This window comes from Pinus tabuliformis, chromosome 1_2 (genome assembly GCF_031772625.1).
Source record: "Pinus tabuliformis cultivar Carrire ecotype Pingquan chromosome 1_2, CPIR1, whole genome shotgun sequence".
In the NCBI taxonomy this organism is placed as follows: Eukaryota; Viridiplantae; Streptophyta; class Pinopsida; order Pinales; family Pinaceae; genus Pinus; species Pinus tabuliformis.
The window spans coordinates 479,206,222-479,219,844 of NC_142298.1; the positions used below are offsets into that span (position 1 = coordinate 479,206,222).

The 13,623-nt window shown below is 37.0% G+C and overlaps 1 protein-coding gene across 1 annotated transcript in view; it reads right to left on the reverse strand.

Moving 5' to 3' along the window:
• The window catches only part of LOC149206414 (cysteine-rich receptor-like protein kinase 2), a 96,738-nt gene that overhangs the window by 18,780 nt on the left and 64,335 nt on the right, over nucleotides 1-13,623 (reverse strand). The gene's annotated exons all lie outside the window — the stretch shown is intronic.

Genomic DNA, 13,623 nt, shown 5'->3' on the forward strand with positions numbered 1-13,623 from the left:
ATTTTGGGACCATCCTCATACAGACAAGGCATCACCATTCTGGCTCTCCATATTTTTTCATCTCATCTCCTCCGTCAGGAAGGATAAGACTTTTTCATCAAACTGCAAGGTAGTTGCATTACTATGTATTGCAATAACCAGACTATCCCACAAATCTGGTAGAGAACACAACAAGCTGATGCACTTATTTTCATATGAAATTTTAATATCAACAGATAATAACTGACTTACCACAGTATTAAATGCATTCAGATGCTCTGTCACCGAGTCTCAATCTTTCATCCTCAGGTTATACAGCTTTTTCCGTAGGAACAATTTACTCACCAAAGACTTAGATTGGTACAAAGTCCCTAACTTGTCCCACAAAGCCTTAGATGTATCTTCCCTTGATACAATCAACAATACTGAATCTGAGATACACAATCGTATTATGCTCTTTGCCTTCCGATCCAACTTCTTCCATTCTTCATCGGACACTCCCATTGGTTTAGTACCTGGATCTACTGTGATCCACTGATCTTTATCCACTAACAGATCCTCCATCTTGAGTTTCCATAACTCAAAACTCTAACCATTAAATTTCTCGATCTCTATCTTTCCACTGCTCGCCATCTTCTTTCACCACCAGAATCGATCCTGCAGATCTCCCACTAAACAGGGTCTACCACAAGCCCGAGCGAAACCCCTCAACAACAAAGGCATCCCCTTGAAGCCAAAACAACTCCGATACCAAATGTAGGTTTTAACCCCATACAGAAATTACTTGCATACAAATTCTAAAACACAGAAAATAAACAATGCGGGAGCATAACACATAAAACACATATACACAGAGATTTTCCCCTAAATCCCAAAACCAAGACTACTAGCTTGATTTTTCATTACATTCTTTTCAATGTTACAATACATATATATACATGCCGAAGCATTCAATACCATGGACCAAAAACCATCGCGTCCAAAACCATGGACCAAAAACCATCGCGTCCAAAACCATGTGCGAAAAACCATGCACAAAACTATAGGTAAGTTCGCCCAACCTAATATATGGTCCAAAAAAAATTCCTGGGGCGCTGCCCCAACCTTGTAGAGGGGGGCTACCCGCCCCCCTCAAACCCCACTGTGACCCCCTCGCTGCGCAATCTGTACAACGAAGGGGGGGCTCCGCCCCCCTTCTAACCCCCCGATTAACTACATAGGGTAGTCATGGAAAGAATATAACACAACCCAACACAAAGAATAATATTAAAGCTAGATAGACTCTTTCTCTTAAAGGAATTATGAAAAAGAGAATACAATGGAGGTGCTACCCATCATAGGTTTAGAACATTGACCAACTCATATCCTTAAAATGGGATAATTATAGAAACTCACAAACCACACCATTCAAAATTGAGCAATTCTAGCTCTCTCATCCAAACATCAAGGAAAAAATGGGGGAATGGTAGGAGGAAAACAACATACAAGGAACAAAAATGTACAAACTCCAACAAAACCTAAGCACATGAAATACAAATTCAAACAATGGAGGAAAGAGAAGAATTGAAACACCTTCCAAGACATATGGTAATTGGAGCAAAAAAATTGTTGTAATATAAAAAACAATAATGGACATGGGAATGACTTAGAACTTCAAGAAACAAAAGAATAGCCCAAGGACGGAATCATAACCTGCAAATAGCAAGAATAATGTCTATGGAAGAAAAAATCTAGATTCAAAGAGAGTGACAAGAATATGATATTCTTTCACCAAATTTCCATAGAAATGAGAAATTACAATAAAATAACTACCTAAATAATGTCCATGGAATAAAATTGCAATTCCATGATGAAATATCTAGGATCTCATGGACTACTTTGGCAACCTTCTCTTAAAATTGGAGAGGGAAAGATTTTAATAATGGAAGACATCATTATGAAGATATCTAAGCTAGTCATCGATGAGAAAACACCATCCTAATGCAATGAATAACTTATGAGGAGGTAAAAAATGTTGTAAATGACATGGCCTTGGGCATGGACCATGGACTATATGGGTTCACAACAAACTTATTTCATTTTAATAGGAGGTAATTGATCTGAACTGGATCATTATATTGTTTTTCACCCATCTAGATGCTTTCAAAGTGGAAGAAGTGGAGGAATCATCTCACGAGACTATTTTTATCGGTGGGACCTAATTTTGTAAATTAGGGCCTAGAACATTTTGAGAGCATTTTGAGGCATCAAATGACATTTTTTGGGGTTAAAACTTTGTCACTTTGGTATAACACCTTTTTCTCCTATTCTACACACAAATACCTTTCCAACAGTGTAAGATCACCTCAATCAAACTCTATATGCAAAATATATGCCGTGCTCAAAAGTTGACCTTCCTATTTTCACCACTATAATTCAACAAGAGGCCACGTCAGCCCCCATAGCTCATCGAAAAGGTGCTATCCATGCGATTATGGTGAATAAAACTCTAGAAGAGTCCATATTGTAACTCTGATTAATATTTGACAGAGCTATACCTAACCACTAGTAGGCTATCATAATGTGTTATTAGCAAACCACTAGGAGGAAAGGGGGTTCCATTCTTTTCGAGTGTATCTTGTTCCATAGAAAAGTAGTCAAGAGGGATAGGGAGAGAGAACAAAAAGAGGATTTTTTCATTGTAGCCCATGGGCCATGGGCCATACTTGTTTGTACTCACATCCATTTTCTATTCAGAGAAAGAGAGCAGAGCGATCTCACCTTCTAGCTAGGTTTCCTCCTGAATGGGTTTCCCGAGATATATCTTTGTGGCAATCATGGTTTGTGATTTTTTATTTTGTTTTTCTCTATTTCCTACATAATTATAATTTACATGCAAACATAATACAAAATAATTTATAGATCCAAAAATATGAAGAGAAACAAATCCTCATTGTTTAGATTTCATATTTTTAAGTATAATTTATCAGAGTTGTTGTGATAAACTCTCTAGTGGAATGTCCACAACGCTTTACAAATCCTATTGGTATGAGAGTCAGGTTTCTTTGGCTATCTTGTGGATATTTGTGGGGAATCTAGATCGGCTAAGACAAAGGTTAGAAAACCCTAGTCACAACCAACAAATCTATTAATAACCCTTGTGATCGTGTAGAGGAGAGGTTTTCGCGGTTGGAAGCACATATTGAAAATATAATTTGTAATGTAAATCTCCTCATGTTTTCTTTGTAAAATGAGATCATGTTATTTAGAAAAGATGGGGGATTTAACATAGAGGACAGATCAAAGGGTAGATCAAGAGATTGGGAAGAAAAAAATAACAAGCTAAAGAAAGGACCCAAAAGAGATCAACCCAGTTTCACTGTCGTGAAATATTCAAATTCCTTGTTCAAAATGAAAGAAAAGGTCGATATCAAGCCATACCAAGGTGAGATCGATGCTATAAATCTAAATCATTGATTCCAACAATTAGAAGTTTATCTCAGTGTTCATCATATAGAGGAGGAAGAAAATATTTCATTTGCACGACTAAAATTAGAGGGCCATGCCCTAACTAGGTGGGAAAGCCACACGAAGACCTTGAGGTTGGAGGGAGATCCTCTAGCGACCAAGTGGGGGGATTTTAAAACCCTCATTAAGTCACAATTTGTTGGGCGCGGGATCCCCCAAGGGAATTTTTGGGGCCTAAAGCCTAGATTTTGGCCAAAAGTTGTAACTCCGATGTAAAGACTCCACATTTTGTGGGCACAGAGCACATAGCTTGTAAATGAGTCATAGGGTTGTCTGCCCTCAATTTTATTATTGTAATGTCAGCTGTAGAGATATACCCATGGTCCGCAGACGATGGGATTGTATAAATAGAGCGAGGCTCTAAGTAGTTAAGACATCACGATAAGGATGAAGAGTTGAGTCATATCTGAAGTGTAAAGTCTAGTTGTGGGTCATAAAGTAGGAGAAGGCTCTGCAGCTGAGTGCGCGGACCCCTGCAACTGAGTATGAAGGGCGAGTCATGTCTGTAACCATTGGAGCATTAATAAAGAGAAGTTTCATATCAATTCTGTGTATTTATTTCCTGTTTAGTGCATTGAATATATTGGGTATAAATTGCACTTCTACTGTTTATATGTTTTGCAAATATACATGACTGTGTTGATTAAGTGAATGTGAGATAGAAGATCTGTTTACGCGAAGTTAACTAACATCTTTAAGAAGATAAGTAAAATACGCAGTCTAGTTTGGGGAAAATAGCACAGGTCGCTGCCATAGCAACGCGAAAGCATCTCAACCCCTCGTTAGGGCTGCGCGAAGGTGATTATAACAGATCGTGAAGGTATTGCAGGTCAGAACAGTGTGTGAAGGTAGGCACCGTTGGACTAAATCGACACCTCAAACATCTCAGGGGTGCAGAAACTTGGTTCCAGCATCCCCCCATACTGCTTCGGGTGAGACTTCAGTCTGCGCTCCGCGGGTTGATGATGAAAGGGCCAGTAGTGTAGTATAGATATGTGATAGGTGGAGGAGCGCTAAAAATAGATCCTGCCAAGACGAAGGCTACCATGAAATCGACAATGCCTACTAATGTTTTTTAGGTTAGGAGTTTCATTGGAGTGGCACAGTACCTGAGGAAATTCATAGCCACGTTTTCAATTGTAACAACACCACTCCACGCAAGAGTTTCCGTTGGGCAAAGGGTCAACAAAAGGCCTTTGAGGAACTAAAGAAGAATATCAATCAAGCACTAGTTCTGGCATTATTGAACTTGCAGGAGCCCTTCTATGTGGAGACAAATGTGAGTGAGTATGTTATGGGAGTGGTCTTGATTGAGGGAGAACGCCTTGTATGCTACCTTTCTAAAGTATTTCATGGGATAGTTCTTAACTACCTTACCTATGATAAGGAGTCGTATTCCCTAGTGCAAGCTATGAAGAAGTGCAAGCATTATCTAATGGGAAATGAGACATTAATCCGAAATTCACTAGCTATTACAATACTTGTAGGCCTAGAGTAAGCTACAACCCATGCATTACAAGTGGATGAGGTTTCTACAACAATTTCATTTAGTGATCAAGTATATGAAGGGAAACATAAATAGGTTGGCTAACATGCTTTCATCTCCACCCACATAATAGATCATAACTTTGGGAACTCTTATGAATATGGAGCCATTCACCCATGATGCATATAGAGAACCATATTTAGCGGATGAGGACTTCAAGGAGGTTTTTTTGTAGTTGTAGAGTCAAACTCATGTGTACGATGGTGACAACACAGTTGACTACCACCTCCAAGACAGGTTACTCTAAAGCTTGGACAAGTTATGTGCTCTTAAAGGTGAGCAATTGCAACTAATTAGAGAGGCTCACACCTACAAGGTTGAAATGCACTTTGGTGTAGAGAAGACAATGGGCAACTTGTAGAGGTATGTGTATTGACCCAAGATGCAAGGATAGGTAACTAGGTTCATAAGAGGATGCATGCTTCATTTTACGAGTAAGCCTAATAACAGAAAATAGGGTATATATAATCCCTTGCATATACCCACTCATCCATGGGAAATCATTTTAATAGACTTTGTGAGAGGTTTACCAACAACCAGGAAGGGACATGACTACCAATTCATGGTCATTGATAAGTTCACCAAGATTTGTGTCCTTGTTTGCAAATGTCACAAGAAAAATATAGGACCAAGCATGATTAGTACATAACAAAGAAGTTGTTTAAGGTGGGAGCTGTGGTTATAGTTGAAAAAGGAGAGGCTACAAGGTCCCAATAAGAAAATAAAGGCTATGGGGTATGGTCCCTTTGAGATAGTGGAAAAGGTGGGAGATAACACTTATAGATTCAGTCTACCCCCATACATGCATATTTACTCAGTTGTGAATGTAGAGAATCTGAAAGTCTATGAGCCTTCCATGTTAGATCAGGAAGAGGAATAGGTCCTACCTTCTATAGAGGATATGGCACCAAATGCTCAGGAAAAGTTGACAGAGGATACAGTTTTTCAAAAGAGGCCCAAAACTATGAGACAAGGACAACATGCCCTTTGGTGGATTGTGTTGAAGGACAAATTCCAAGTAAAGCTAAATGGTACACTTGATAAAAGGTGGAGGAAAAATTTCCTCACCTCATTTAGTAGAAGTTGTTTGGGACCAAAAGACTCCCAAAATGGAGAGGTGTGATCCGGATTGGATCATTATATTGTTTAAATATAATTGATATCTTTTTTAATGAACTTTTGAGTGGAATATCCATACAAGTTTACAAATCAGTTATTGAAAAGGGAGTCTATGGGGTGGTAGAAGATTATAGATGAACAAGAGGAGTTATCAAGGAATCTAATGGCACCTACCCTCCCTCATCCCAAAGGAAGGTGAACTAGACTTAACATACAAATTCTTCCTCATCTCACTTTGTAATGTCATCTACAAAATTATTATTACCTCAACCAATCACACATTTTACTAAAGAATGGAGGATATATCAAATGTAAAAAAAATCATAGATAATGTCATAGTATCCCATGAAGCATTCCACGCCCTTAATAGTAGCAAGAAGCTAGGTTTGTTTATTAAACTTGACATGTCAAAAGCCTTTGATGGACTAAATTAGAATTTCTTATAAATTATTTTGACAACCTTTGTCATCCTTTGTATTTGTACCTGAAAGGTACTAAACCTAGTCTATATTGTCCTCTTAGTCTATGATATTGGGGTTCCTTTGACCCCTTTCATACCCTATAAAGGTGTAAGGAAACATAACCCCCTATACTGTTTACTCTTTTTCCTCATGACAAAACACTAGGATTCTCTCTAAAATTAGCCATAATTGGTAATCTAATCAGAGCCCTAAAATTCTTCAACAAAGGAGAATCCTTCTTGCATATTCATTTGATTGATGAAGACATCCTTCTAAGCTCCACTTTTAAGGAAAGCAAAGCCCTCAATTGATTGATGGAAATATTATTGCTAGCTTTGGGTAGCCAAATTAACAATGTCGAATCTTAAATCATTTTTTTTGAAATTAGACTAGCTATCCAAGATAATATGTACACAATTATAAGCTTCCAAAGGGGCATCCTTCCCATCTAAATACCATGGCATCACCCTTCCTCAAACCCTCTCTTAGACATTCGTATTGGAAAGACTTGCTTTGTAAGTTGAAATAGTTTCTTGACAGCTACAGTTTCTAGTGCCATCCTCTAGTAGGTAGTTATCTTGATCAAATATATGCTCTCATCTTTGCCCCTATATCTCTTCTTTTCACTAACTGTCGAACAGAAATCCTCGAATCCTTTCATGTTATACAATTGAAATGAAGATGGTAAAGCTATTACAATCCAACCTTCCATGTGTCTCTAAGACCAATCAATCTTAGACATTTTTAGTTCATTAGCCCTTTTTTCTATAGCTAAGAAAAAACCAACCCAATGTGGAAAGAAAGAACAATCTACCTACCTAGATGTTTTGACCTATCATTAACCTATAAATCAATGACCCCAACAGCGTTAAACATAATTTCAGAAGTAGAGATGGTAACATTAAAGTTCACACACTTTTGTGCCCAAATCAAGGGCAGATGTCGATGAGTCTAGCCGTAGGGATGCGTGGATGATGGAATTCTTTTCCACGAGCAACATTAAAGGGAGAATTTTGGTGTCGAGTGATGGGAAAAGGTAAGGTGTTTTCTTATGAAGCGGAATGCAGGGTTCTCTCAAGCTCTCATTCGGTAGTTATAGAAAATCCAAATGATTTATCTAGGTAGAGCTCAACATCCTATCATCTCCTTTATGAAATAGTTGTAATAATCTCATTTAGTTAGCTCATGAACCCATGGAAATGGATTTGTTTGCAGTTTTTTTTTTTCAATACCGAGGAAACCCGACTTAGTCGTACATAAAACCCTTTTTCAGGAATTGTTTAACATAATCATGTCATGTGACTGGAACCTGGGTGGGGAGGTTATCATTAAACCCTCCCAACCACCCGGAATATACATCAGAGTTACACATCTCAGTGAAATGCGAGCAAGAGAAATTCACTCCAATAGAAATTCCCCAAATCAAATTGTGTTGTGATTGCTCTAAATTCGAATTTGCCAAGAGGGTGCTCTCTCCATGTCCTATAGAAGAAATGTGCAGTTCTTGGTGAAGCAATGATGGGCTTTAGGAGTTGGTCAAGCCTTCAGACAGAGGGAATGGGAATTTTACAAGCAAAATCCATAGGTTGACAAAGAATACCTATCAGTTCATTAAACGTGTTGTTAAAAAAACTCAAGTAATGGATGTTGTGGCTAAATTTCCCTATTTCAATTTTGGTAGGTTGACAAAGAATACCTATAGGTTTCATTAAAAGTGTTGTTAAAAAAACTCAAGTAATGGATGTTGCGCCTAATTTTCCCTATTTCAATTTTGGTTGGCCAACTCCTAGAGAAAAGTAAGTCAAACCAAGTTGAATTTAAAATTGATTAATGGGTTTTCTTTAGTGGAAGAGGTAGAGCTGAAGCAGGGTCAAGAGGAGATGAGGTTCAAGTATTTGGGTATTCTCCAAATCACCGTGTTCAGGGAAACCATTTTCCTTTCTAGTTTATATGAATATGCCAAGGAAGACACAAGACAAATCTATTCACATATATAGTGCCAAAATTTACGAATTTATGAACTAAAAGTGCTTGGGGTTGTATGTCTTTATGAATAAAAGAGGATTTTAGATCATTCACAACATTGCAACGATGGATTACAGGCATTGTTGACTGGATGAATCTTGAAACAGATCATCAAGGTTTTATGCGACCATTTGTGACCATACTTGAAATTTCCCACTGTGCAAACCTATCTTGAAAAACCCATTATTATTCGACAACTGCCAAGGAAACATGCCATATATTTTTGGATTTTGTTAGGGTCTGATGGTTTGATTCTCTCTGGAAATATATCTTAAATAACTTCGTTGGACTCATGGGTGTATCACGACATGGGACACAGTTGGGTACAATCTATGGAGATGTTGTTAGATTCAAAGCGCGGAACAAATATCAAGGATTTAGATTTGAACTTTGGTCCGACTTTGACGACTTCATGATCACAACATATTTCATATTCCAATTCTTCGACGTTTAACGAGCTTTAATCGAAGATCATTTACTCATCTTGAACATTGTTAAATTATTTCTTACTTGTTCATAGGATTAAGCATTCATACAACCGAGGGAATTATAACCGAGCTGTCCATATCTAGAAGAAGGGACAGCTAGACCATGTCATCTATGTCCAGGGTAAAAGGTACATTGAGTTATAATGTATACAAGTGATAGTATTGGCATGTCCAAGGGAGTCATGATGATTGATGGAAGTGGTACCATCAATTACTCCCAAGGAAGCAAAGAGATGCTTCCATCAATAAATATAAATAGGAATTGGCCCTGTAATAATTATTGTGAAGTAACAGGTTGAGTTTTATGCTCAAATGATGGCTTGTACTGGGCTATGATATACTAGTGAATTGGATGGTAATTTACTTTAAAATTACAGTAGAGAAGCAGTTCATGTTTGAGAAATTGATTTTGATTCGACTTATATATAATAATAAGAGTAAGGGCTCAGCTATGGTGTGGGATGTAACAATAGAAATTTTAAACAAAAAAAAATTGTAGGTAAAAAGCCTACAACGAAATTTTCCATTTTCTGAGTATTCCCTGAGCAAACTCCACAAAAATATGCAGTTGGATATCAAGAAATACTGGTTTTTTGAAGATGAGTCACCGTGCCATGAGGATGCGAATTATCTCCATATATTAGGAATGGATATTGTCCACGAATGGCCATTTACTATTGTCTTGGTCTGCTAAGGTCTTCTTTTCATTCCCATATCACTTCCATGAACAAGTACTTCAAGAATGCTTATGAATTCAAAGATTTATAGATTGAATGTGAAGTTGGTTTTGGTTAAAGGATTCTCTGACTCAAATCTCAAGATATACCTATAAAGCAGATTTAAAAGTTTATCCTTATGATTTTTCTAGTGATGAATATGCTGAGTCAAAGCTAAAGCTATGTTCCAGTTAGAGAGATTGATGTCCAAAATCCTCATAAAATCAATATAAATGGTGACACGTAGCATGTTCAAAGTGACAGGTGGCATTTGGAAAAACTTATAGTGGTTGGTTAACCTTTGTAAGGAAAATATGGCAAGCATAAAATGATGCCCATTTTGAAAAATAAATTAACAAATGCAATAATATAGTTCCAATCAGAGATAAGTTTGAGAATTGGTACTAAATGCTCTTAATTTATTATTAGATTACCATGAATTTAAATGTGTCAAAACACTTAACCACCTTTCACTATTTGGAGAAATACAGTTAAATTCTCTTAATTTATTATTAGTTTACCATCTGTTTAAATGTATCAAACCATTTGATGTTTTATCAACCACCTTTTACTATTTGGGGTATATAGTTACACAAAAGGAGGTAAATATAAAGATAAAAAAGGAAGAAGATCAAAAGATAAAGATCATAAATGTAGAAGACAGAAAGATAAAGATCATGAATGTAGAAGACACAAAGATAAAGATTAAAAAAAAATAGAAGATGAAGACAAAGAGCATAACTGAAAAAGATTGAAGGTGAATGGCACCAAAGAAGAAAATGAACATTCAATCAACTCAAAGGACCTTTAAACATGAGAAGATGATTGTATCAGAATTATTTGTTAAGGGGGAGTATGAAGGATTAACTCATATTTGTGAATCATGATTAATATTTAAATTATATGATGGTTTTGTGATGATTTGTACCAAGCATAGAAGTCTACTTAAGAAACAATCATGAGGAGAAATAAGTGGAAATTAGAGATGGAGATCAGTGAAGAGATTAATGTAGATATTACGGGAGATAATTATACATTAGGTTGAAACACATATATTATGATCTAGCTATTATAAACACCTAATGTTATAAAAAGGGACCAAATTTTACAACTACTAAATGTAGAGGAATGGTATAATTGAGTAGAATTCCCCCTCAAGGATTTACAAGTGTAAACTCTTTATGTCCCTTGTTTTATAGTTTTTTGTTTGTACTTTCTACTAAGCTTGTAAACCTAGCATTAATGGTACATTTCCAGCTAAGATTGACTGAAATTTAAGCCGTGATCTCTTTTGCAAGTCCTCTAACTCAGGGAATCCCTAGGCTTTTCTTTGCACTCTTTATACTTAATGTCTTGAAATCAGACTAAGTGAACTTTAGAAGAAGAAATGGAGCTACAAAATAGGCTTATGTATTCTACAATATGACTTGTTGAAGAGAAAAATAGATATCTTCATAAATGATCACTATAATGCTCATACAAAACTATAAAAAAAGGGTTGTTGCTCTTCTGAAAAATAGAAGTAGCTTCCAAACACAGGTATTAGATAGATGATCTTATCTTGACTTTGAAAGTTGTTATTAAATAATAGAGATGAATAAACATATTCTTCTATTATCTTTATCTTTTCACAAAGGTTGTGATGTGTTGACCCCTAGATTGAACTTGAGGGTTAAAGGCCATCTTGCATCATATCGCAAGGGACTAGTGATGGATTTCAGGCATTGTTATATGAGTCAAGGGTTGTTTGCATTGCCTCAAAATCTAAAAAGCCTTGTGAGGGGAACTCGAAAATAAAAAATCTAGACCAAGTGACAACACTATGACATGTGGTCACCATAGCCACTACCTCCAACTCTTTAGTGGGCTTTCACCACAAGGGAGGCTTCCCTATATTAGGTCACCAAAAGGATATGTCTATTCCACTGGGTAAAGGTGACTAAATAGGTCAAGGAGGGATGCTTTTCTTAGGAACAAGGCTTAGCTACCACAATTAGGGCAATGAACATTTTCCAAGAGGCCTAGTTAGGGCATAATGTGACTTAGGATTTGAGAATAAGCAAGGTAAACATGCTTATATAGTGTTGTAAGGCCAAGAAAAAGGCTTAAAAAGTAGGTATCCAATCAACTTATGGCACAACAAGCCTTCAATAAGCCTCAAGTTGAAGCTTAGGTAAAAACTAGGATTTTGCTAGGGCAAACTTTACCTATGGAAAAGGACGCCAACCCTAAAATGCCTCACAACCAAGTGTTGAATCCATCCACTAGGCAACATGGTCAACCCTAGTTGAAACAAATGCCCTATCCATAGATAGTGGCTTTCCTTAAGAGGTCGGGTAGAAAAATGAGATTTAATGTCAATTTTTGGTGTGATCAACAATGTGACCAAGGCCAATGCCTTGACCTTGGGTGATGGAATCTGTGAGATTCCTAACTTAGGAGAAAATACTAAATCCTAGCAAGTAGTAAGGGAATATTGAAACCCTAGGTTTCAAACCCTGGCTATCATTTTTGTGAGGGAGAAAAGACAATGAGGAGAGCTAGTTGAAAGATTCACTCATGGGATTGTCATACAAATTGTATAAAGGGGTAATCCATATAATACCATTACAAAGATTCCATAGAATAATTTTCAACAATAATTAGCACATAGAAACCCTAGATAATTAACCATTCCATACAATAGCCACAGAATACATTGTTTTATTAAATACAAGGAAAATTTACAACATAGAATGCATCAATAATTCTTTTTTTGCTCCATAATGACATATCCAATACCAAAGAATAGCTCCATAACCAAAAATCCTCAACATATCACATCTCAACAAGATACAAGGTGAATTTCAGCTAGGTTGAAATCTTTAAGAGGGCCAAAATAAATCACAAGTGATGATACAAATGACATGAGACTAATCTCTATTTATATAAGGTTAAAATCTCCTAATTTAGCCTAATGAAGCCCCTAAAAACATGTTTGATCTTAAATGAACTTGGGTTACAAGCCAACCCATTAGCTAATGATGAAATAAACCAAATTAGCCCACATGTGTGAGACATAGCCTCTCTAAATGATGACGTAATACCTACTGGAGGCTCTAAATGCCATGCCAAGGTGTGTTGAGGTGAAAAACTGTGTGAAAATGCCTAGATGATCCAAAATTTGATGGATGGCCCTCAAGTCCTCCCCTAGGGTCCCAAGGGAAGTCATGACACCATCAAGTGGTCTCCATGGGTCTCCAATTATTAAACAAGGCCTCCTCATCTCCAACAATAGGGCTTCCTCTAGTGAAACAAGCCCTTTGTAATATCTCAATGGGAGACAATCCTCATCTGGTCTCTAAATCAACTCATACTCATCAGATTGTGTCAAGGCTAGCCTGGGGGCATACTAGGTCCAATTGTGTCATCATGAAGAATCCTCAAAGCGAGGTTAAAGTTAGCCAACGTCACGGGTCTTGGAGGTACTATGGGATATATGTCATATGCTAATGTTGTCAGGAGACTCCAGTCTCTCAACGTTGAATCTGCTTATGCCATGTAGTTCTCTAAAAGGCCTATTACTCGTGGAGTGGATGCCCTCAAGGCCTGGGCTGCCAAACCACTTGACAAAAATAGCATGCATTCTAGTGAAAGCAACCATCCATTAAAGACTAAGATCAATATTGCATCCACATGAACCAAACTTGAATATTAAGAGCAATTTAATAATTCAAATAGAGATCACCTTTCAATATTAGGACCAAGTCCTCACAAAGGTGTTTTCTCAGAATACTTCTAAA